The following is a 26,111-nucleotide window of genomic DNA, read 5'->3' as shown; positions in this document are numbered from 1 at the left end:
GACTTCACGGATCTGTACGGTATACTTGGGCGTTTTGGAATTTCAATGTGATGTACTAGGGAAAACGTTAAGTACTCGCGCTTAAATTCTTGCACGTATACTCTAATACTCACATCAAGGAGAATATACTGGTGTGTTAAACGCCTGATGAGTCCCAAAAGGACGAAACCTGTCGTGAAGTGGCATTTTTCTGGAGTGTTATTTTTTATTGATTTACTATATATCTGACAGTCATACCACTTGCTGCACATTCAATTGTTATTTACGGCTTGGCTTGCCTATAAAGAGTGGTTATTCTGTGTAGAATTGTCAGATTCAAAGCCCCAGGGGTGCACTCTGTACAATCATAATACTAAGGGCATACGCCCTTAATGACAGTTATTCTAGGCCAATTTATACGTTTTAACACACCAGTAGAATCACTGTGGTCGAGTGGTACGGACTTCGGTTCGTGACACAAAGATCCGGGGTTCGATTCCTACCTTCGCCTGATTCCTACCTTCGCCTGAAACCGGTCGTGAAGTGGAGTTTTTCTGTTGTGTTATTTCTTTATTGATTTACTATATATGTATATATATATGTATATATATATATATATGTATATAGATATATATAGATAGATATATATGTATTTATATATGTATATATATATGTATATATATATGTATATATATATGTGTATATAGATATATATAGATATATATCTTAATATATACACATATATATATAGATAGATGTAGATATATATAGATATATATCTAAATATATATACATATATATATATATAAATAGATATCTATATATATATATATATAGATATATATTTATATATATGTAACGATATAGATAGATATCTATATATATATTTGTATATATATATATATATAAATGAAAGTCGTAATGAGTTGGAAAATCAAGAACAACGAAAAAACTTTCAGACTCCACCGGGATTCGAACCACGGGCCTTCCGCTCTGTACGCGGACACCCTAACCCACTAGGCTATGGACGCTAATGTACAGTATGTCCTGAGGTTCGAAACCGGTAAGGAAGGCCGTAATTCCACTGTAGGCGTCTGTCACCTGTATCGAACAATACTAGTTCTGTTTTGGTGACGCATTTGCCTTATTCTAGAGATCAAATATGATTCTAACTAACTCGAAGTCATTTGTAATTCCTAAAGCCGGATCTCGAAAGGGATACTTTGAACAGACTTTTGTTAATGAAATGGAGGTAAACGACAAAGGCTAATGAATATATATAATTGAAAACGTAATGAGTTGGAAAATCCAGAACAGTGAAAAAACTTCCAGTCTCCACCGGAATTCGAACCCGGGCCTACCGCTTTATATGCGGACACCCGAACCACTAGGCTGTGGACGCTGATTGTATGTCCAGAGGTTCGAAACCGGTAAGGAAGGTCGTAATTCCACTGTAGGCGTTTGTCACCTGTATCGAACAAAACTAGTTCTGTTTTGGTGACGAATATATATATATATATATATATATATATATATATATATATATATATATATATATATATATATAAGATATATAAAGATATATATATATATATATATAAAGATATATATATATATATATATATAAATATATATACATATACATATACATATATACATATATAATTCCTATTTCAGAACTAACGTGAAATTTCTATTCGTCCAAATTTCGAACTTGAGAGACTGACTTCGGTCAGTTTGCGGATTTGATAAGCCAATGATGGTTTCTTCCCGAGTTCCTACTTGCAGGAGGATCTAAAATACATACATACATACACACACGCATACATACTTCGTATTGGTCTTTCACAGTATCGCACATATGCACAGCTTCTTGAACTGACTTATGAAACCCTTCACGTAGGAAGTTTTACCAAAGTCTCCGTAATGTTAATTACCCGATTAAACGGAATTGAGACACCGTGCTCTTGTTAGAAAACGATTGATAAACTCTTTAGGCATACCCACAGATTAATCCGATTCAATGTAACCTAAGAGTTGCAAATAACTATGAGTATAATCCGGATGACGGAATGATCACTGCATGAGTTAACCGTTTACGGTATTATATGCCGTAGGTTCTGTTTCGTCTACGTTTATTCATGTTAACTGCTGATCCCCAGGACAGTCACGATCAACAAATAACTTAATGACATCTGAAGTCGGCAGTGACTACATCGCGGATCGCTAAGTCGGTAGACACTATAACGATTAGATTCGTCCCAACACTGTATCATACACAAACTTTGCACTCAAAGTGAATTAAGAAGGTCACACATCCGGAGGCCTAACATGTTCAGTTCTTCAATACCGCCCTCATTCATTTCGAGAAACATTTCATACTGTAGTTTTGATTCATTTGTGGCTCAATTGGAAGAGTGGTGGACTGGTAACCTTATATTCCGGGACGAATCCATCTAAAGTAATTAAATGCAACACTTCTTTTCGAATACTCTTCCTTGAAGTCTTCAAATATTAGTTACTATCAGGGGCGGATGAAGAACTCTTGCTCTGTGGTAGTCTAAATCGTGCTAAGGTTTAAGGCACGCTGGAGTTAATAATGTCGGTGGTGACATGGTACTTTTTGTGGCTTAGGATCACCTGTCGATGTGCATCTTGATATTGCAAAAGAACAAAGGAGATGTGCAAATAGGTTAGGTCAACCTGAACTAAACTTTTAATGTATGGATGCTTTTGAAGGAAATAAAAGTAACTTTCTATAAAAGTTGCGTTGAGGTTTAAAGTAGCGCTATCATTTAGTGTTCACTATCTCTTTTTGTTTCTCTGGTTACAGCTCAGAAGACACACTTAAGGTGGACTTAGCTCAATGAAAGGCATTATTATTTTTGGCCTACGAAAGAAGAAGAAATTAAATAAGCTGTCACGGGGATGTACAAGGATCGATAGTAACTTTAGTAAAGCAATGTATTCGACATATACACTTTGCGGAATTTGTATCATATCCAAGGAACAACCCCAATCCCACCACTGCTAAAACAAAACACTAAAAAAAAAAAACGAGACGTATTAGTTTTGTTCAATATCATATAGCTTAAATTTAAAGTCTGCTGATCTAGTAGGGATAAATGTATCAAACCATTACATAGAGAAAATCGATTTTTTTTTTTATTTGGATTCCTTGATGCTTTATCTTCTTTGACAATAGTATACATTTTAAGTGCAAATGTCTTTGTCGGTTATTTAAATAAATTTACTGTGATGATTTCAGCTTCTCTGAGTAATATGTGGTTGACCAAAGAAGTAACCAAACCAATCAAAAGTGACGAGGGTGATCTGAAAAGAATATATATAAATAAAGACTATAAATGTGCAATTGCAAATATCAACGTTCCTTCCATCGACTTAATCAATCGACGAGTATCCTCGGATTTGGATTCAGTGAGATTTCAATACCTCTGTGTGAATACACGTCAGGACTTTGTTTGCTACTGTCACCTTCTCAATTGCAATATCAGAAATTGTCCGTGATATTGAAACTTTCTCAGTTTTAATCGAAAGTGTGCTCAGATGAAAAAGCAGTCGTACCCTTCAGTACTCGGTACTCGGATGAAGTATTGGACTACAGCACTGCCTAAAGCTCCCCGCCCTTCCACTACCGGCTCCGTCATATACCTGTATAATGAAAGTAAGTTTGACAAAGGAGGAGTTAGACTTAATGACTTACTACATGTGCGGACGGCATCGGTCCTCTTCGAGTCTTTTATTCACCCGTGTAAGGCCTCGATATATAGTAATCCCATCAAAGACCAATTTCACAGACATCAATGTTGCGCGGAAAAAATAGGGACCCCTACAAAATTTATCAAATTGGCGTTCCATATAAATTAAAAGCACCTAAACGCACACTTACTGTGTACATGCGTGTCCATGCAGGAACGTACGTTCACAGCTGGCGCTTGCTTTATCTGCCAATTGAGCTGTTCGTCTCAGTATGTTCTCGGTCTCCTTTCTGCTGTTCTGCAGGTGAGTTTACATAAATTATATAATGTTATAAACCAAAACTTTAACCAGTTGTGATAAAAAAAAAACATCTAGTTTTGATTTGATTAAGTCTTAAGCTGGTTGATGATGTTAAAGCAAGCGATGGGATTATACAAGATTAAAAAAATGTTACCAATCGTGCAACGATGTTACAGAATATTACGTATAATATTGTATATTTAGTCAGCGAGTAGCACTTATTCGTCGATGCGTCAACTAAGGTTCGTAGTTGCAGTACTTGATATGTGGAAATATACACACAGTCAATTAGGAATTGTAATTCAAGTAGGGTAATTAGAGTCTTTTATAAAATGTTGATCACGTAGAGGTACGGCAGTTAATTTGTACTATTAAGCTAGGCTCACTGTTCCTTTACTGTCCAGCGTAGGCACAGACCTATCGTGTAATAAGTCACAGCGTGTGTATTGTTCTTTAACGTACTTGAAGGGCGCCACCCGTTTTTTCGTATAATTAGGGGATTCCCCTAGATCAATATTCCAGGATCAATGTTGCAGTGTTAATTGTGTTTTACACTGGAAATGAGTTAAATAACTGCCAGTTGATCAAATAATAAAAGTTGCTTGCTATATTCGCCAATTGAGCTGTTCGTCTCATATGTTCTCGGTCTCCTTTCTGCAGCCCTAAAGACAATTACTCCAGTAGCAGCCTTACCCATGGGACCCGTGGTAACATCAACTTGTTGTTTGGATACTCAATTCGCAGATCACGAACACTCTACTTAGTACCGTCTTTGTCTACACTTTTCCTTCTAATCATCAATACTAATAATGCACAATAACATTAGGACTAATACGAACATTGAATGACCTTCTATGCCTTTCTTATAATTTTCCTTTGTCAAGCTTAAATTCATCATGCGCACCGGGTTCAGAAAGTCTAAATGTCGACAAAGATCAGATAAAATATTGGAAAAGGTCTACATTACTCAGGTGCGTAGCCACTTTGCGTGGTGTGAGATATATGCTTGTATATTAAATTCGTAGATCACGAACACTATACTACATACCGTCTTTGTTCCTTCTAATCATAGATACCAAAGATGCACAATTACATTAGGACTAATATACGAACACTATATCTGATCATCTACGTATGTCGTAGACTTTTCCATTGTCAAGCCTAAATTCATCATGTTTTACCGGGTTTAAAAATCTAACAACTTTGACAAAGATCAGATAATATATAATAAAACAAACTGCACTAACAGGCTCGTAGCCACTTTGCGTGGTGTGGGCAAAGCATGATACCATATATAAAGGCTTTATCCTCTGTTTCCAACTTTGAGTGGGAATTTTTGTTTTACCTAATTTGCTACCAATTAGTATTATTAGGCTTTAGTAAATGCCAATTTCTGCTTCCTTCCACCTCATAGGCATTTGCTACGTTCATGTGGTATATATATGTAATTGTATGAACGTGTTTGTTTTTGTTTAAATAACAATAGCGATAGTATAGATAATTATATTTAATGTTAACTGGAACCTACTAAAAATGGAAGACGAATCGAACTAAACCAAAAGTTTAGTTAACTTCATATTAAGTTAATATATATTTTTCTGATGAGTAAGAGAGCCTATTCAAATAACACTAATGTAAAGATAAAGTACAAGTTAAAGGCGGGCATGACGTTTCGATCCATTCAGGATCCTCTTCAGAGGTAAATTATCAGGTAAATAATGTTTGATACATTTAAATCAAACTATTAAACACTTTGTACCGTCAATATCACAATGTATAAATATCATCTTGTTGGTGAATGATGAATCACCATACTATATCTCTTTTGACCCTCGATTTCACCTTTTCAACGCTACCCTCTTGCAATTCTCCGTGACCCCACAGAAGGGAAGTTGTTGGTTTAAGTATTGACTACAATAGTTTAAATTTGTGAGAGTTTGTAGGCCAAAGCCAAAAAGGAGGAAGTATACATGTATAGTCATGCACGGGTTTTGCTAATCAATTTACAGAAGTGTTCGGATCATACTACATGCAAGAACGCTGATTGTATAATCGAGGACCCCTAATAGGTATAACAATCTGTAACGTTCGTATGGCAAATCTATACTTTTTTATGCTTGCAATGAGCGTAGGACTGAGAAATGAATTCGATCCCATTGATCAACAACCTTGGATAACTTGTTCTGAGTTTCACCTAAATGTGAAATTTCTTTAAATTTGTCAATTTAAACCCGGAGTGTTCCATTAAAATCTCATTAAAGGGATTTCAGGCAAAGTATACATTCTAGTGATTAAAATATTTAAATCTCCAATATTTGTTTAGCCATTCTGATAACGATGTCAAGACAACTATTGCATATCGATGAGAAACCTAACAACGAAGTTCAGTGTATGTATGGTTGAATGATTTCACACTTGTACACTATTATAGTTCTTATCTTTTTCAATCGTCGAGTAAACATGACGTACAAAAAGAGCGCTTATAAATGTCGTCTATAAATTTATTTGCCTAATTTTATGTTGTGGAATTGAAGAAACTGTAAAAAGTAGATCTACTCCATCTTTCATGGGTACACAAATATTAGTAGAAAGGCATCACCCTAGTGGTGTAAATACGATAATTGCTCTGCACTATATAACCATATTAATTACATTTCATGTCTAATAAATTTAACATCGGCCTAAACCTGCACATTAAATATTGAGAGATTATAATATGGGAGAGAAATTCATCACACACATATTTCCGTTTAGTAATGCACCATGATACCGTACTTTATTGGTTCTATTCCGCTTTTAATGAAATGGTGTGTTTCTTCACTTTCTCACAAGGAAGGAAGTGCATAATGTTATCTATATAGCAGTAAACCAGAAAGGACATTTTGTCAACTGAGTGCACACTAACTAAACAACTGGTACGTTACAGTTATAACTATAATATATACTATATATAGGCTACAATAAGTCTTAGTTTATGTTTGGATTTATTTAATTCATACGGAAGTGTGACAGTGCTTTCGGCCAGTTTTGTAAGAATGTAACTGTGTCGTACCGTGGTAAGGTATAAGTTAGCGAAGTTTGTTTTCCTTGATCTTAAGTAGAGACTCAACAGACTAGTGAAACTAGGTTTATTTCCTGGTTCACCTTACTGACTTAACACGAATCTTCTTTCAGTTATTTCCTCACCAATTCGAACTGCTTGCATAATTTTCTGTTTTCTGTTACTTTTTGTCACATCCATCTGTAGACTCACAAGGTTTACTGTTCCATTCGCTCAAAGAAAGGTCTCAAGACTTCTGTCAGTGGTCACCTAAACCTATCAAACGGTAGAATCTATGCCCCACGCCCCTGCCTCAAATTGATGGATACAAACTTGCAATATTCAGTATTTTACGTCATCCGTACATCATGTACATCATGGTTTAGGCTATTCCAATAGGTTCAATTTCTACCTTTTAGCTTCTTGTAAGTCTGAACATTAAGAAAGGGCGACTTGGTGATAGTGGATTTTCCATATTCATTTCCTCATGAATGTCGTTTCAATCGTCACGTTGTAGTAATTTAAGTCTGTAGTTCGAATTTGGGTTTGTTAAGTTAAGCTGTTAAATACAATACGTGCATACAATATGAAGAGGTGCATTTAGGAAGGACATATAAATGATGAAGTTACATAAACCAATCCTTTATTGAGAAAAAGGTATGATAGAAATCAATAAAATAGAGAGAAGAAAAAAATGCTCATAAAAAATATAGCATCTCAAAAGATTTTTTTTTTGGATTTTACTTCAATTGAAAGGCTTTAAATAATTTTGGATTGAATGAATTTAATGCAATTCAAATTCTCTAGCGACCTTTCTCTTTGGTTGACTGATACAGCATATACTGTGTGTTAATAATACAGCATTAATAACTAAACACTCTCTTTGTTCTTGCAGTCCAGTCATTTTCGACCATCTTTGTCTTGGTGACGAGACCGCAGATAAACGATAATTTTGATTCGACTACAAGCGTTTTCAAACAATGTAATCAGAGTCTGCAGTTTGCCATACCCAAGTTTCCGAAAGGCAGTCTATAAAAACATAGCCTCAGTTTCACTGATAAAACTCCCCAATTTTATGACAGAAAGGAAGAAAGTAATTTTACAGCGAAGCTAGTTTTATATATCTACAAGCCTTGCTGTTGATGAAAAATTTGGAGTCTACACCATCACGAAATTTGAAGGATCACACGACGAACAGCTGCGTTGTGTTATTGTTGAATGATAACCCGTAAGTATATAACGTAAACTGATGATATCCAATAACTTAGGTTATTAAAGCAGGGAGTTGTTATGGAACAACTCCCTGATTAAAGACTGAAAGGGTGGTTGTGAAACGATGACAGAATGAGCAGATTAAGCAACGTACTGTAATGCAAAGAATCCTTTTTCTGGAATATTGTTGAAGCGACCGAGCAGGTGCTTTGAAATACAGTCCAGTCAAATTGGAGTATCTAGAATGTGTTTATGTTTAAGTTAAAGCATGAGCTACAATAGGAACTATGTGAAAACATTGCAGCTTTCGGGGTGGTATACCTTTCACAGAAATTCAAATCCTTACTTCTGACATGCGCTTTTGTGTTTTTAAAGTTTCTAAGAGAGAACGAGAAGTATCTCAAATCCAACAACTTTCGGGGGCCTCGGCCCGTGGACGCCCGTTAGGGCTTTGAAACAAATTCCATAGAAATTACATTTCTCCCTTTCAATGTATATGATGCTAACTATGAAGCAAATTTTCGCTTTTTTATTTTCCGAAACGTTGCTCGAATAGTCACTCTCAAGTCCATTTCAAGAGCGATCTACATCATTCTTCGAAAATGGTGAATGACATGACATGTTTGTCACAATGTTGAGTGTCATTAAATATTTAAAATATTCAATGTTTAACTAAAGTTGGGTTTACCGATAAAGCGTAGGGTGGGGATAGAAAAGGCGGTGTAGAACGTGTTTTTCGATATCCTACTTATGGACCAAAGGACAAAAACCTGAACCCAATTGTCAAAACCCCATCGAAATCCCAGTTTTGATTTATCCATTTCCAAATTTGATTCGGCCAATAACAAATGTTACTGAAAACATGAATCATTCAATTTTAAGGAAATATATGGGCTTTTGTAGACAAAGTGTGAACGATATATTTATGTACTGCAAACAGTATGAGGACAGAGTACACATGGTTATCAATTTAATCCTGGCGAAGCGCTTGACTTTCTCTACAATATATGAAGTTCATGTGTTTATTTGGACGATCCCTTCAACAACTTAGCGGATGGAACTCAGGAAGGAAATGTTCAATTCGGGTAAGGAAACATTCATAGCTGTACCGTTTACTATGGTTTCCAGGGTTTGGGAATGGGGCATACTGCAAAAGTACTTATTCATCGAGCTAGTCGCGCGCGAAATTTGGCCCACTGCTGGAACTCTTTGCCCCTGCCCCCCCCCCCCTCCCCTTGATTACAACAGATTATTTAATACCGTACATTTGTATACCGACATGAATTTACGGTTGCAATTCAACCGATAAAAATCGGTGCACAGTTTTATATAATAGACTGATATTTTACGCCTTAGCGAAGGCTTTCTAGACTGTCGGTATCCTTCCGTAAAAAAACAACACACAGTAGAAGATGAAGGAAGTTTGAAATGGAAGCAAACTATTAAAAGGTTTGGTTGGCCTAGGAACATATTTCTTTGGGTATAGCACATTTTCAATCGAAATATATTTAAAAGACAACTTAACACCACAAGCCATTGTAATCTGGCGAATATCGTTACCCCCAGCTAGGGGAAGTTATTTGGTAGGCTATTTCAGGAACCTTACTCCAAGAAGATCCACTCAAACAAACGATGACAAAGGTTTTTTGATTTAATGATGATTTATTCTCTCCTTGATACATTTGAAAGTTCAATTAACACACTGTAAAATTATTTTTAGATGTTGATTTGGAAACAAATGAGTATAACTTATTTGGCCATGGACAAATATCGTGAGCACTGGTGATTCCTATTTCAGAACTCATTTGCCTATATTCAAATTGTTCAAAATTTGCAAGGCTTGGGGTCACACGTGATGAGGGAACGAATCCATGATTGGTTAAATACTACCTACTTCGGAACGTCATTAATATTCATCAGGTCTATCACTGAATGAACCAATCATGAGTAAGAAAGAAAACAACACGTGGTCCGAATATTTGGTCATGTTTTTCTTCGTCTGAAATACAGGCTCCTTAACTAGACGTCTGAATATGGACCGAACAATTTCTAATGTATTTCTTTCTTCGGGCAGATTGGGAATTAATGAGGGAAAAGTTGAAGGTCAAAAGTGCAAAGGGTTAAAGACCTTGCAGGAGTTTGATAGGAACTTAAAGGTTTGCTATATAGACCCCAACTATAGCACGTTTTCATGGAAAGTTTCTTGAGACGTATAATCGACCTGCCTTTGTGGTAAAATAACATATTACTACTTACTAGTCTGCAACGCCTGCCACATATTTTTTTCTTGTATGAAGGTCTTTGTGTCAACGCTGTTTGATTAATACACTGTAGACATATACATATTTCCACACAGTGTTAGCCTAATGCTGTTAAGAAGCAATGCAGGTAATTGCAGAGCCTGAGGTCGACTATCGACCGTGCAGGTCAATTACGTAATCACAAAACTTTCCTAGCTAGAGCGTGCTACCATTGGAGCAAATAAAGCAGATCTTTAAAGGCGGTAAAACATCACTTCAAAACACTGTGTGTTAGAATGTAGTTGTAGCTCACGCATCGATTTTAGCTGTAACTGTTAACAGAATTGTCATTGTGCACACGTGTAAGAATGTGCAGGTGACACAGTTGTCTGCAGTAGCAACATGGGTGCGTCTGCATGGTTTGAACGTTGGTGTTAATTGCCAAGATATGCATGATAGGAGGGACACCACAATTAATTATGAAATGAAATAAAACACATGAGTTTTTCACTCAGGGTGTATTTTTAGATCTACTATGAGATGGAAATTGTTGATGCTCGGCAATTTATTGCATGTGGTATCCTATGTTAAGTTAACAGAGTTAATGAACCAATGCCATGTGATTTAAATCAAATCGAAGAAGATGAATCTGCTTAAGAGATCTCCATTGTTACCAGGTGTATGAGGTACCATTGTTGAAAAGAAGAAAATATGTAGGGTATGAAGTAACCATAATGTTATGATCAAATGACACATACTCATTCAGATTGTTTGGATAAGACACTAAGTATTAATAAATTATTTAAATATCCCTTTCCTGTTAAATAGAGTGGTAAATAAGCGGTATAGGAAATCGCAAGTAGAATTAGTAAATACATGATTTTGTACTTCTTAAACATGGATTTGTGAAATGTGTACGTAGTGTCATATGTGATTTTGTGTTTGTTACAATTGTGTGATCATTACAATAATGATCATGTAATGTAAATCACTTTGTCGGATGGTTTACTTTCTTCCTTTCTTATATAGACAAAGGCTTTTATAGAACGGGACTTTGATCGACACTAACATTTCCGAATCAGTTTGGCTGCTTGTTTGGCAGATATCAATTACTATAAGGTTATACTAAACCATAAATCTATCAGAAGCAATATTGACATGTCCATGTAATTTCAAGTAGAATGACAGCATTGGTGAAATGCTTTGGAAACGTGAAAACAGTTGAAACTTGTCATATAAGAAACGATATTTCTGTACTACTAAATGTAGTGTATCTGACAGGAAGCCCTGTGTTGGGTGTGTATTCGTTCCTTTTGGCGTTCGGTACTGTGCAGGAACATAGGAACATATACCATACATACGCTCTTACGATCCGTTCATTCGAATGTCGAGTTGTAGAGTTTTGTCCGAAGATCCCTTTTTGGACGTGGTTGAGGTACTTGTTATGATTATTAATATTTAACATAGGCTCAATGTAGAATAAGTAAGGAACTTGTTGAGTTTGAGGCCCACAACTTACCTTAATTGTTCGCCTACAAGTTGGACCTGGTCTTAGCGTGGTGGTATAGCCTTTCATGGTATCGAGTGGGCAGTTAGTTTTCAGCGGTGCGACAAGTGCTTTTCTTTTCTTGTAGAATATGCACGGGGTTTCTTGACGTCACTCTTCATTAATATTTATATTAGGTAAAACTTATCATTTTCGAAGGTCATTTTCTTAGTCATTAACCAATATACATGTCTGGTAATAGTTGAATGTGATAAAGGAAAGGTGTTTAATCAAATCATTATTGACAAAAGACACAAAAAAGGAGTGGAAAGGGAATATCAAACGTTAATTAACCACTTTCGAACTGTTTAGAAAAATGTTTTTTTTTTCTGGCATAATTATCATCATTTCCAATTTTGTAAACTGGTATATTCGCTGAATAAACTCCTTTACCACAAATTAACATCCATTCTCTTCAAATCATCCTGTATTGAAGTCAAGTTCACGGCAAATATATACGAACACGAATACAGGTTACGAGTAAAGTGGTGACTGTTCCGTTCCACGTCAGTAAGTTTTGCGCAAATGCCATAACTAAGCGTGATAAACCTAATGGAGTTGAATTGCTTACATCATAGAACTCCATGCTAATATGGAATGATAAGAGGAACTCTTCATGGCAGTGAAATGACCTTTCTGTGTGGATAGGGGCATAAGGACTCCTGGATATCATGAAATACTCACTGCCAATACATGGATTTGGTACTTCCGGTATCCACACATAACAATACATGCAAGCAATGTCATATCGTAACAATCGCGACTTTTAGTACTACTCGCTGAATTCAGACATTCAATACTGCTTTGCATTTATCACCAACAATCATGGGCGTCGATAAGGGGGGAAGGGCGGGTGGGGGGGATGTCCCGTCAATATTTTAGGTGGGGGATATAGTATGTAATATCCCCCTCATATTTAGTGGCATAGTTTTTTGTGGCTATCAATACAAACTAATGCGTGAGATATATTTGGTGCTGGCTAAAACTTCATCCAACACATGTTGCATGAGGTAAAGAGACTTCGTGGTCGTTTTTGTGACCGTACAGCAGGATGTCACTCATGATTATTATCATAATGTCTGTACATCTCTTGTGTATGAGTGTAAGTACGTACAATCATATATATGATCCACGTCGATATGGGTTCATAGGGTGTCCATTTGGCCTGTTTCCTACAATATTTCTAACCGCAGGCGCGTGGCCAAGGGGGGGGGTGCGACCGCTCCCCCCTCCCGAGCATATTTTTTTTTGAATTTTTTTATGATATCGCTAGTTTTCTTTTACGCTTGGCTCCAACTCATAGTGACAATATGCTTAGATGGTTTGCCCTGGGAAGTGCCATTTCTAGCGATCTGGGAGAAATTTTAGACAAAATGTTCTTTTGCGCTCCACGCCAACACATAGTGGCGATACGCTTAGATAGTTGGCCCACATGCTTTGCACCTCCTTTGGCATATTCCTCGCTAAATATCTCGAAGCGCGCGAACAAGTTTGGGGATGAAAGTTGCTACGCGCCTGTACCCAAGCAAATGACCCCCCCCCCCCCCTCAATATTTGAAAAAAATCGCCGCCCCTGCCAGCAATAACTTAATTTAGAGACACTCATGAAATGGACCCATGCGGGAGCTCTTCCAAGTACAAGCCCTGCCACTGCAAAGAGTCCAAACCCTGCCAGTGCCCCTTCAAATTCACCCTGAAATTGTAGATTGGGTTGGTAGTATTCAGCCTATGGAGCCTTGATGGTATTGAAACAGGGGCCTATTACTGGATATATTTTCAAGCATAAATAGTTTTGTGGAAACAAGCAGGTTATACCACAGGCATTTAAATATGACACCTGATAGGGCATTTAGCCAGGCTTAAAAATAGACAGTGGTTGCCACTCTGACACCACGATGAGGTCAGTTTGAGGGACTTTTGGTGGGAAGTAAAGCAGTGGGACGGAATGTTTAAATGAAAGGCAAGTCCAGGAATGGCAAGAAAGTTTGGTCGAACAGATAAAAAGTAAGTGCAATAATATATCACCGTATATAAGATATAATCATGTTTTTATATATGCCCCTCCCCCCAACAAAAAATGTACCCTAATGTTACAGCGATAAACTATGGATACATTGGGTATGTGTTCTATGGTAAAACTGGTAAAATGCATCCATAGGACCAAAATACCAGTTAAATTGTGGTATTCTACAACACTTTTCCATGGAAAAGGGGTGGTATTTTGCCGTGGTTAGTTTGAGGTAATTTTTTCCTAGGGCATTACTTCATTTTCGGAGCTTGGATTATGTATTGAAAGAAGTTGTGCATTTTCTGCTCCTATATTTCAGGGTTATGGTAATAAAATGACTATGAAGTATGAGGTGTGTACACTATAGTTTGACATGGGCGTTTTCCACGAACTAAAGCAATGTACATCATTACATGTACACGCAGAGTCAATACAAAGTCCTAACATCTGTATAACATAATGCTGTGTTTTGCCTTAAGTTAATACGTTAATTATTGACAAGAATAGTGCATTTCCAATCGCGAATTAGGTACCAATTAAAAGAGCATAGTCCAATTCAGCCAATTTTACCAAACACCTGCATTATTTTCTGCAACGAGTTAAGTTCATTGGAAATTTAACGGCAAGTTTTGGAGCCATGAAGAAAGGCGCCAAATTGAATGGAGATTTATCAGAAAGTATGACAAAAATATAATTTTTTACTGTTTTCTTACGAAAAATAAATATGCGAATCAACTTACCGCGTCATGTTGGCTAGACACGCCTTCTTTGGCATTATTCAAATATTTAAACCAGAGGGCTCAAGCAGGTTCGCAAAATGTCATACGTCTGACCAAATTTCGGGGGCGGGGCTACAAGAAATTGCTCTCTGAGCTTATTAAATCGCTCGCCAGGGACTGACTGTGGGTAGTTTCATGTTTTCAAATGATGCATAACATTGGTATTCAACTTTAAATTGAGTGACTTTAATGGGGGAACTGAGCTTTGTATAGTTCTTTTATTACGAGGTTATATGTCATGTTATTATTATAACCAAAGGTATCGTGGTTCATTGTCTAGGTTAAAAACATGCTTTGCGGCGAATTGTTATTGTAGTGCACGTGCTCGCTCAATATTGGGATTACTAGCCCGCTCCATCGTCTGCATGGCTGGCTGGTGAATGCCAGCTGAACATACACTCTTCATAGCAATCTGAAATTTTCTTACGTGGGAAAGAATCCATATTTACGATAAATATTAAATTTTGCACACGTAAAGAAAATAGATCTCCTTGAGTAGCATACTTCTTCAAAACAGTACGTAAAATGTTCTACTTTAGTTCGTTTTCGAATTGAACAAGACAGGTAACATTTGAGTTTACAACAGCCTGCAAAAAGGTTGTAAGCAACAAATGTTAGTCTAATTTATCCGCAACGACTCGGCGTTATCTCTACTAATTCAGATAGTGCACAAGGCCTTCGGTGTAAATCACCGTATGTTCGTAAAATGTCGCCAACTACAAGCGAGGTTACAGTAACGTTAATATGTTGTTCAATTTGACCAATCAGTATCCAGGACTCTGTTTATTCCTTGTCACGTCCGCAACAGGCGTGATTCTTGATTGACAGCTTGGTTAATATGTGACGGTTTTAGTCATCATTCCTTCGTTTCTATTCGCAGGCGCATGCTTCCTAGAGTAATGTTTATAACCGGATATTGCACATAATAGCATAACTTTAATCGGTCTACGCAAAAGACCAACACCGAACTGGCTTCTTTGTGACCGAAATAACTTCCAAAGGGTTGCAGTAACAAAGACTACTAACTTTAACCTTCACCGCGCAATACAATGACATGTATTTGAATACAAATACAGTTGCTCTAGTTGTCTTTTCTATAAGAACAATGCTATTATCCCCCATATGTTCTCTCGCGAGGTCGATCAGGGGTTAAACTCCTTTTTGTTGTTGTTGTTAGTGTGGGAAATCAAAGATATTTCACGTTCGGATAAGATATATCACTCTCGCCAAAGACTGTAACACGATCACCTGACTCATGGCGAATAGCGCCCGTTTACGGTTGGTACATAAACACCTTTTCTCGAACCTACATACTGTTGAACGACAATATGACTGGATTGAAAGTATGGTATTCAGCCATGAATTGTGCTAATTCAGGAAAGAAAAACCCAGAGATTTCGTTTCGATACCCAAAAGATAAATAGAGTAAACTCTTGTTAATGGAATATTGTATTCATGTAAAAACGAAGTTAATTTTTAAAGAATTATTAAATGGACAGGTCTATATCTTAGGTTTACCCCTTACTGCCCTAGGCCTACCCCTGGCCTATCTATCTAAGCTGCATGGTCAGGCTAAGTAAATAATTTATCTTGGAGGTTAGTATCATTTGTTGACCTTACACTCTAAAAACCAAAGTGCTGAAAACAGCACATAGAGTGCTATTTTACAGCACTTCCCAAGAGCCCTGAGAGGGACAGCACCCTAAGTGCTATAAACAGCACTCTCAAAGGTGCTAACTGTACAAGCACCTGAAAAGTGCTACAACAGTCCCGCACTTTAAGTGCTACCACCAGCACTGGAAAGAGCAAATATAGCACCTGTAAGTGCAAATCCTAATTAATCTGTATCACTTGCAAAATATGGAATGCATAGGTCAAAACACAGCATCTCCTGACTGAAATAAAAGGGAACACATTTTTTCTTTTCTTTCTTCCTTTTATTGCTTCCTGTACTTGAGAAATAAAAATTCATAAGTTAGACTTATAGTGTAGACTGATTAGCTTAAGTGTCTCAGCTAAACCCTTTGGTTACTATAAAAATTTAAGGCTGTTGACCAGAAGTGCTAGAGTATATCCATGCATAGTGTTCTAGCCTAACTTTATGTTTACATTTAGCCATGGATGTTACAATTTTCAAACATGATATTAATTTTCTGTATTAGTACCGAGTGATATTTACAGGAGATGGGACTATGCACCCCTAAAATCCAGTAAAATCCAGATTCCAACTGGAAAAGATCTCAGATTGGACAAAAACTAAATTTAAAAAAAAAAACATTTTTGACCACCCAATGAGGCTTTGTTCCCATGGTCCCTTACTTTGGACAACACCTTCAAACCTATTCACTCCACTCTTTTAATGATGTCAAATGAAAATAACACCAACTTGATCCCCAAATGGGGCAAAATTAAACTGAAACATAACACTGAATAACATCTAACAGTCTGAATGAATGTTTTAAAACATGATAAAATTAACAGTGACAACACCCAATCAAGACTAAGTTAGGTAAACCTACGCTCCCGAAGGGCGAGCAAGTACCTGACATATTGTGAGTCATTAATTACTAATGAGTAATTTGTGTGAGTGGCTGTGGCTGAGATCTGGTGCAAGCAGTATCCCTCCCATTTTTATAAGCCCAAACTTAAGTCATCAACTGTACAACCTGAATAACTGGTCAAAACCTGAGTTTATCCATCATAACCAGGTTCATCTGGAGATGATTTTAGAGATATATGTGGGTCTAAGTTGTCTAGTGTTCAGTTTTGTATTTGTTAACCCTGTGTTGTAGGCCTTATATTTCTGTTAATGTCAAAAATCCAACTACACTTTATATAATAGGTACGTACATACTGAGCTCTAAAGGATTACTAGAATTGAAACATTGATCCCAAAGTAAAAACATACGGCATGTTTTTCTACTACAAAATGGCCATTGTAACTTAAGAAACGTTAAGAGAAATCTTGAAAGAGATTACTGTAATGCTAGTAATTAAAACGAATAAATTTTAAGACATGCTTGCAACAAACTTTCCTTAATGCTTTTAAACTACACTGTGAACAGTCTCTACTCCACATTTTGCAAAGCAATCCTTATCTCCTTAACATGATTACTTATCTTTTGACCTGTTAGGGGTATGCCATACACCACAGTTTGGATAAAGGTGTAGAAATCTGTGAGCTGCACCGCATATGCTACAATAAAAACATAATGAACTTTCATTAAAATATCTGAAGCTGCTACAATTCCACATGCTTGCCTGGAAACAGGTAGGGCAACTCCATCCAGAACTTCAAAAAAAACTGCTGCAAGTCAGTCACATTGCTTCCAATGGCCAGGAGGTGTGGCTGTTTTCTGCTGAGTTGGCTTTTCTTTGCATATTCTTCCACATTTGTGCCGATCTAAGAAGAAAATAAATTAAGCAAGCATTAATTTCCAAAATATTGCCAATTTCTCTAGTAACCTCTGAAAACTTCAACTAGTCCGGGTGACAATTGGTTCACATCCTGCTTGCATCACTTACCGTACTATTATGTATCTTGCCTGAACTGCTGCCTGGCTAGTGCCATATTTTAACCAAATATAAAATTCATGTTAATATCTAACCAGCTAAAAAGATATGCAGGTATAACTTGATATATAATAAAGGATTATCTGGCTCAGGTACAGAATAGTCTACATTGACCCACATCTGTATCAGATAGTTTTATGTGGTTGACTCTTATCTCCTGAAGGAAAGACACATTTAATAAGAGCACCTACCTGGACCGCCCAGCGCAGATTGAGCCAAGGGGCTGAGGCCTAGAGGACAGAATGTCAGCACCAATATCCCCTAGGCTCAAATGGCTAAAGAATGATCACTCTGCGTGAATTTTGGCAGATCTTTCCCACTCAACACTCAACACACAAAACAACTTACTGGTTGTCAGGCGATGAAGAAACGGACATTGTCATCTCGACTGCATTTTCCACTTTTCCTTGTGTTGAAAGACGGCAATAGGTGAACCAAAGCAAACAGACCGTACATGGATGCATGTTCTAAAGAAGAAAATAAAAAGTTTCTTAATCATGAAAAACATAAAAACAGATTACATATCTCAACAAAACAGATGTATATGTCAACAAAATAGTGTGACGTGTCAGTTAGTAATTGTTTGTTCCTACTACTTGCTCTAGAAATTGCAATATACAAATTACATATAGCCAAGATAAAAAAAAAACATTATTCTGATATACTTTTATGTCCACTGAACCCAAATTACAAAGGCCTGTGTCAATTTCACAGTCATAGGTCTTTTCAAAGTCACTAAAATAAATATGGTGAAAGACTGAAAGGATTTCTGGGATGCTTCTATAATTGAAATTGGTTAGGCCAGGAAATTAATACTTTTGCTTATTGAATACACTCTTGGATGGAGGAAACTAAGGCATCAAGCGGTACAGTAACTTGTATCAATGAATGAACCAAGCAAGTGGCTATACAGGTACAACCCATTGGTTCTAGAATGTTTCTAGAATAATAACACACCCCTCCACCCACAGCGCTTTAACAGTACGTGGCTCAAGAAACAAATTTCCTTCAGTTTACCCTTACTCCACAGCTGGAATTAAAGCAAAACTGAACAGGATTGCCAGCTTAGTCAATTTTAGTGCATGGGCCTAAGAACTGGCTACAAATTTAGACCCAATAGTTATAACCTTTGATCTGAAATCTGGATACAAGTTTTAATCCACTGATTTCAACAATTTGCGAGCAATCTGATAATGATCTGGCTATTTTTGATTCACACGCTGCAGCCTGAATTGACACTTAAATGATCTTTGACCTCAATTTTTGGATACATTTGTGATGGGTCCCCTCCCATGGATCAGTTAAGCCAAGTTAGCTTCAGTACTTGAAAATTCATATAAGACTGCAGGAGATAATACCACTTAATGAACTATCGTTAGACAGGTAGATGCCCACCAATCATATAAACTCCCACCAGCTTCGATGGTGTCAGAACTTAAGTCTTCTTCAAAATCTAGATTGGAATGTAATTCAGTTTCAGTTTAATCACTTTCATTCATTTCTTCCATGTATGTTTAAAGAAAGTTGGGTACCAGACAATCTGTTAACAGCATTGCCACTTTTTTGTACATGATTTTACCTATAGCAGTCTTTTATAGAGCTAACATACTAAATATTCACTACAGAAAACTTGACTGAACTTGCACAATGAGAGTCACATGACTACAAAATGTTAGCACTTTTTTTAAACATACCCTCAGAATTTTCTGTTTCAAATTCAAACTGAAGGTCCCGCAGAGCTGAGTTGGTACTACATGCTATGTACTTCCAAATGAGGCGGGAATGTTCCCCACATTTCATCAAAAAGTTATTGGCGACCTGATCTCCATACATCTGCTCAAAGTCTTGCGAAATCTACAAGTACAAGAATAAAACAAGAAAACATGCGATTAATCCCAAAACATGTCAGGTTTCTTTCATTTTTCTGCAAAAGCTTGAGTCTATAAACAGATTTGATCCAAAAAAAGCATGTTTAAAGTTTCACCAAAATTTGTTTCAAATTAATTGGAAAATTTAGCCTACCTATATTCTGTCACTTTTCATGACAGAACATCTTAAATGAAGCATATTTACATTGGGAGTCATCATTTCAAAAGGAAAACATACCTATAGTAGGCCTTCCTTGATAGGTGCAAACAAGGCAAACATTAGGGTACACAACATTAAGCGATGCATGAATTATGGGAAACACTATCAAGGTCAGATAAGAATAGGATGTATACAATTACTCTGATCATTATTTTATGTTTACATTAACTTTAATTTTTTTTTAAACCTGAATAATGTATGAGAATGACTGTGAAGTATGGTTTGTACTTTGTAGGCTACTTCATTTTGTAGTTGGTAATCATACACAGACCTTACACTGCGAAGTAACATTAACAACACCAACGTTAGGCCTGTTACCACAATACTGTTAGGCCTAGGCTAGGCTACCACAAATTCAAAGCGTAATATGGGTTGGCAGGCCTTCCTAAACGTTTTCTTGTGGTCGTGTAGCGGCCATCGGCTCGTATTCTTTAGGCATTGGCATATAGGCCTAAACCAATACCAATACTTATTGCATTGGGCCTGCCTCTCTTATACGTTAAGACTGTGTGATGGCCACTTGTGCAAACATAGTAAACTGTAGTACCAGTAGCACACCTCAATCGAATCACCCATTGGCGGCCATAAAGTTAGGCCTTATAAATGTTACAATAAGGAGGTAGGCTAGGCCTATAAACGCCTAATCATAAACTTGGCATAGCCTAATGTTATATCAGAGCGCATTTGGCATTTACATACCTGAATAGACCTATGAAATCAGTGGTAGGCTACCATCACTAAGACGTCGACAGAGCAATTATTTCAAGGGAATTCCCGACGTCATCAGCAAAGCTAGGTTATTGAAAACATGAATGATCACTCAAATTTCATTTAAGGTCGCCATATCAGCTTTCAAAATTTCCTTACTCTGGAGAATATTCACAGATTTCAATTCAGAAACTTACGTCTGCCGTTGGAACGTTCGTCAGTTGTCACGTCTAGCGATGCGATATGCAACTACTTGGTTATAACCAATAGCGTTGTTGCATGTTACTGACGTCACCGCCTTCAGCCAATCAAAAGTTAATACGAAACTTTCAGCACTCAATAAGTGCAGTGCATCACAACTACGGCGATAGCACTTTGGTATGGTGCAAGTTATTTAACACTTGAAGGTTTAGATACTAGCTCTTAAAGTGCTAATTGATGACTAGCACCGTGTTGGAGCTACTAAATTAGCACTTCAGTTTTTAGAGTGTAGTTATCCTAGATTCTTGCTAACCTTAGTAATATTGAAGCGAAAGTTAGAAAATCTAGACCTACCTATATCCAAGGACATACGACTAGAAACAAGAGTGACCTACAGGGCCTAGCTAGTGTTAATTGCCTAAGATAGACATAGTCCAAGGATGGAATCTTCTTTTTAGCCCCAAAAGCACAAGGAAAGAGACAACGTAGATCAAACTACTCCAATGCCACAACAACTCAAAAGAAACACAAACCGAACCTTATCGTGGTAACTAACTAACCAATGATGAACAATAGCTTCTTTAATAACTGGACATAAATCTACTCTTATAAATTCCTTGTGCTTGTCTTCACGTGTCTTCACGTTCATTGTTCCTGTCATGTGGCACCCGTACATAATCAAGCATTGGTGTATAAAGTAAACAGGCAAATGGCCTTATATAAATTAGAGGTTTTCCCGTACTGGCGTTGCACTCCCAAGAGTATGATGATTCAAGGGGGAGTAGGATGCTTGAAAAAGAAAAGTTCTAGAGAATGAAGAGCTTAATCAGTTTTAAATCACTACTGTTAACTATACTCTGAGATGAATTAATGCATTGAAATCAACCATTTTCATTTCTTCATTTTATTACAGGCATTTCTTACAGCATCCAAGTAGCCCTTGATCATACTTACGCTTTGTCAGCTACGGCAAGAGTCGTTAGTACCACAAGTAAATGCAGGACTGTCCATAGGCACACAAGCCAGTGGAAAGCATGCTGGGAAACAGGTAAAAATTGCACCAGTCAGTTCAAAAGAAAAAAATATAACGGCATATAAGTTACGAGTGAAATGTCACAGATTTAAACTTAAACGATTACAGGCTGGTAATAAAGTAAGTGGGAATATTGTTTTAAAGTCGGTGAGAAAATATCTGTCCCCACAAACATACGTTTTTTTTAGTTGGTCAGCTGAGATTCAAAGTTTAATTATAAGAGGATACGATACACTGAGAGACAGGGTGTTTGCACTTGCTCTATATTACCACAGCCCTCGAGCATACACATTTTGTAGGAGAACGTTTGTATTGCCAAGCTTGAGATCATTGCAATGATGGTTACAGAATTTCGAAATTCATCCTGAATTTAAAATAGCCACCTTCCAATCATTACATAAAAGGGTCAATTACATGTCACTTAGAGATAAATTATGTGTACGTTGGATGAAACGAGCCTAAAATCTGGCTTGTATTATGATATAACCAAACATAAGATACAAGGAATGGACGATTTTAGTTCAGCTTGGAAGGACCAATAATCTAGCAAATCAAGCTCATGTATTTATAGTGCGAGGTCTTGCAAGTAAATGGAAGCAATGTATGGGTCTCTTTTTTTGGCAAATGGGACAACTGCAGTGGAAAAACAGAAATGGTTTCTCATGGATCGCTAGAAAAACTCAAAGATGTTGGGTTTACAGATAAGGTTGTTGTATGTGACCAAGGTCCCAATAACACGAACATGAACTCTCTGTTTGGTGTGACAGATGAAGAACCCTACTTGATCCTGGAAAATCATAACCAACATCAGAAAATATACTGTATGTTTGATAATAATAATAATAATAATAATAATAATAATAATAATAATAATAATAATAATAATGAGACTTATAATGCGCACACCTACTACTACTGAAGAATACTAGAAACAACTTGAACAAAAAAACGTTGTTTTGTCATGGATGAGCATCAGGTGAAGTGGCAAGATATTGCTGATTTCTTCAAATATGACTTCAAATAAGACTTATAATGCGCACACCTACTAATACTGAAGAATACTAGAAACAACTTGAAAAAACGTTGTTTTGTCATGGATGAGCATCAGGTGAAGTGGCAAGATATCGCTGATTTCTTCAAATATGGCTCAAAGTTACCTCGTAGAATGGCACCCAACTAACTTCACAGCATATTGAGCTCCCACTTATTAGTGCAACTGAGGGTTCCTTTATCAGCTCAGGTTTTAAGTCATACAGTTGCATATGTCATTCTGACGTACACATCTTTGGAAAATTAACCTCTGATGCAGCTTACACAGCTAAATTTATTGTCAAAATCGATAAGCTTTTTGATAGCTTTTAACCACAAATGATGAATGATGTAAAGGTTCACTGACGAGCAGTTAAGGATGGATTTGTACATGACAATCCTGGAATGATACAAAGAAGTGGATCAACAATTGGAGACAATTGTTACAATGCCAATTTCTAGAATTGCTCGTGTTAATGGATTGGTTCTCACAATTTCTGTAGTACTTCAGTTGTATGATGATATCAAACAAATTTACGGTTTCAAGTATCTGCTGACTAATCGGCTTAACCAGAACTGTATTGATAACTTGCTTTCTGTAATCAAAGCGTTTGGAGGGCATAGAGATAACCCAACACCTAATGAATTCATATCTGCCATAAAGCAAGTCATATACAACAAATTGATGATACCACTTGGTAGTAACACAAACTGTGAAACAGACGGTGATACATGTCTAGCTTTGCAATTCCCCATTTCCACCACTAATACTGTACTTAACAAGTGTAATAGAGAGCATTTGGATGTAAAGATTATTGATGATGTGCAAGAAAATGTGATGACATATGTTGCCGGTTGTATCTGCAAGAAAGTCCTTGCAAATCATGGTCGTAAAATTTGTAAGACAGCACTTGTGAAGATCTTCCCTAACCTGGATAGCCCAGCTGAGCTTATAACTCACTTCAAAGCATACTGTACACAACACTCAGATTGTGACTGTGCCAACTAACAATTTCACAAGTTTCATTATGCTCTGTGAGGATGTTTTTGTGAAATATTTTAACAATTTTTTCCACATTGCAAACATTGCCACACAATAATGTTCAGACTTTCTGCTACTCACAAGGTAAGGAAGGTACTACTAAATATTTGCAGTGTAGAGAGGGAGCAGGAACTTGTAACCTTTTTTTGTCAAGTTCCGTTTACTTCATTAAGTCATTTTATTTTAAAGAAAGGACTGCTTGATAAAGTAACTGATAAAATTGTAAAATAAGCAGTTCTAAAGCAAACAGAAAAATGTTGAAGGTATCTCATGTGTGAAAGAAGGTCAATTAACTTATCATGCACACAGGTCTGTTGAGGTATGTTTTCATAATTAGTTGCTACATTGCTTCAGTTAAACTTATTGGATCCATTTTCAGTTATCATGTTATTGTATCGCAAAGTTGTGTAATGTATAGTTCATAAAATTGTAACCAGCAACTTATGTATGTAAACATTCAAGGCCTACGTACGTACACTGTTTTTAACATAAAAGGGGAATCTATTGTATGTTTCAGTTCAGTATGTTTATTGTTGATGAAAAATTCCGTCAATTGAAATATTGAATCTCCTTTTCCATTCTTATGTTAATGGTAAATCTACAAACAATAGACCAGCTTTATCTGAATACCCAGTAGTAAATTCCAGACATCTCAAGTGTCTAATTACTGAATTGCTTGTTAACATTCTTACCTATCAAAAAAGAAGATATGTAATGTGTTTAATCATATTTTTATATTTATTTCCGAAACTATACAACCTGAAGGAAGAAGTGAGTGGACATCCCAAAACTCTGCATTCAGTGTACAATTTTCTTATTGCAGACTGAAGGCAATGGCAAACGAATGATAGTAGTTAACTATCTCCATTGTGTGCTATAATGGACAACGAACTAATACTTTTTGCTGGATAATTAATGATTCGTGAAATTTGCTTTGATAACTAAACCTGTTGAAACAAAAATATATATATTTAATTTTGGCTATATCTTTGTTATTTCAGTTTCACATCCTATCGAAAGTGAGAATAATGCAATTACTGCAATCTCGAACATTTGCTTCTAAACCTTGAGAAACTACATTACTTTTAAATCTATATCTTCATGACTGCCTCTGAGCACAAAGAATGCAAAACTCACATTATTTATGAGCAGGAAGTACCCGAGACTGTTCTCTCATAATGGCAACACTAGCGCCGTTGGAAAAAGGAGATACGGAGTGATTGGGAATCGATGCTTTCATGACTCTACCGATCAAAACACATAGCGTTGCACTGTCTCTTCTAGTCAGTTTACCCCCCAACTTTATGCGGGCACTATTCCCCAGTATGGTGACTCTCGTTTAAACGTTACATCCAAATACACAGTAAATCAACAGTGTGACGTTTCTTTCTGAAGGTGAAATATCTTTAATGACTTGTACATCTTACTATATTAGGGGATAGCGCCCGCTGTTATCAAACAAGATGGTTGCGTCCATACCTGCTTGAAAGTAGCGGACATTAACAGCGGACTTTTAGGTGCGGACAATAAGAGCAGACAATAAGGAGAAAAGCGAAGAGCGCCATCTAAATTCTAGAGCGGACAATAAGCAACGATGAAGGTGCGGTGGTACT

At 36.8% G+C, this 26,111-nt stretch overlaps 2 long non-coding RNA genes across 4 annotated transcripts; one reads left to right on the top strand and one right to left on the bottom strand.

Annotated features, from left to right (window-relative positions):
* Window positions 1–5,425: 5,425 nt before the first annotated feature.
* LOC139972996 (uncharacterized) lies at window positions 5,426–23,028 on the top strand. 2 transcript variants are annotated; one of them, XR_011795113.1, is made up of 3 exons: window positions 5,426–6,269; window positions 7,935–8,267; window positions 22,308–23,028. It is a non-coding gene; the product is annotated as an uncharacterized lncRNA (long non-coding RNA). The 2 variants fall into 2 exon arrangements; XR_011795110.1 differs by lacking the exon at window positions 5,426–6,269 and adding an exon at window positions 6,452–6,914.
* LOC139972987 (uncharacterized) lies at window positions 16,436–21,498 on the bottom strand. Of its 2 annotated transcripts, none has more exons than XR_011795106.1 (4): window positions 21,391–21,498; window positions 20,092–20,251; window positions 18,746–18,864; window positions 16,436–18,227 (listed from the first exon to the last, which is right to left on the bottom strand). It is a non-coding gene; the product is annotated as an uncharacterized lncRNA (long non-coding RNA). The 2 variants fall into 2 exon arrangements; XR_011795109.1 differs by having other exon boundaries at window positions 21,353–21,427.
* Window positions 23,029–26,111: the final 3,083 nt, after the last annotated feature.

Source organism: Apostichopus japonicus, chromosome 2, assembly GCF_037975245.1.
Source record: "Apostichopus japonicus isolate 1M-3 chromosome 2, ASM3797524v1, whole genome shotgun sequence".
Lineage (NCBI taxonomy): Eukaryota > Metazoa > Echinodermata > Holothuroidea > Aspidochirotida > Stichopodidae > Apostichopus > Apostichopus japonicus.
This window is presented reverse-complemented; position numbering and strand designations above follow the sequence as displayed.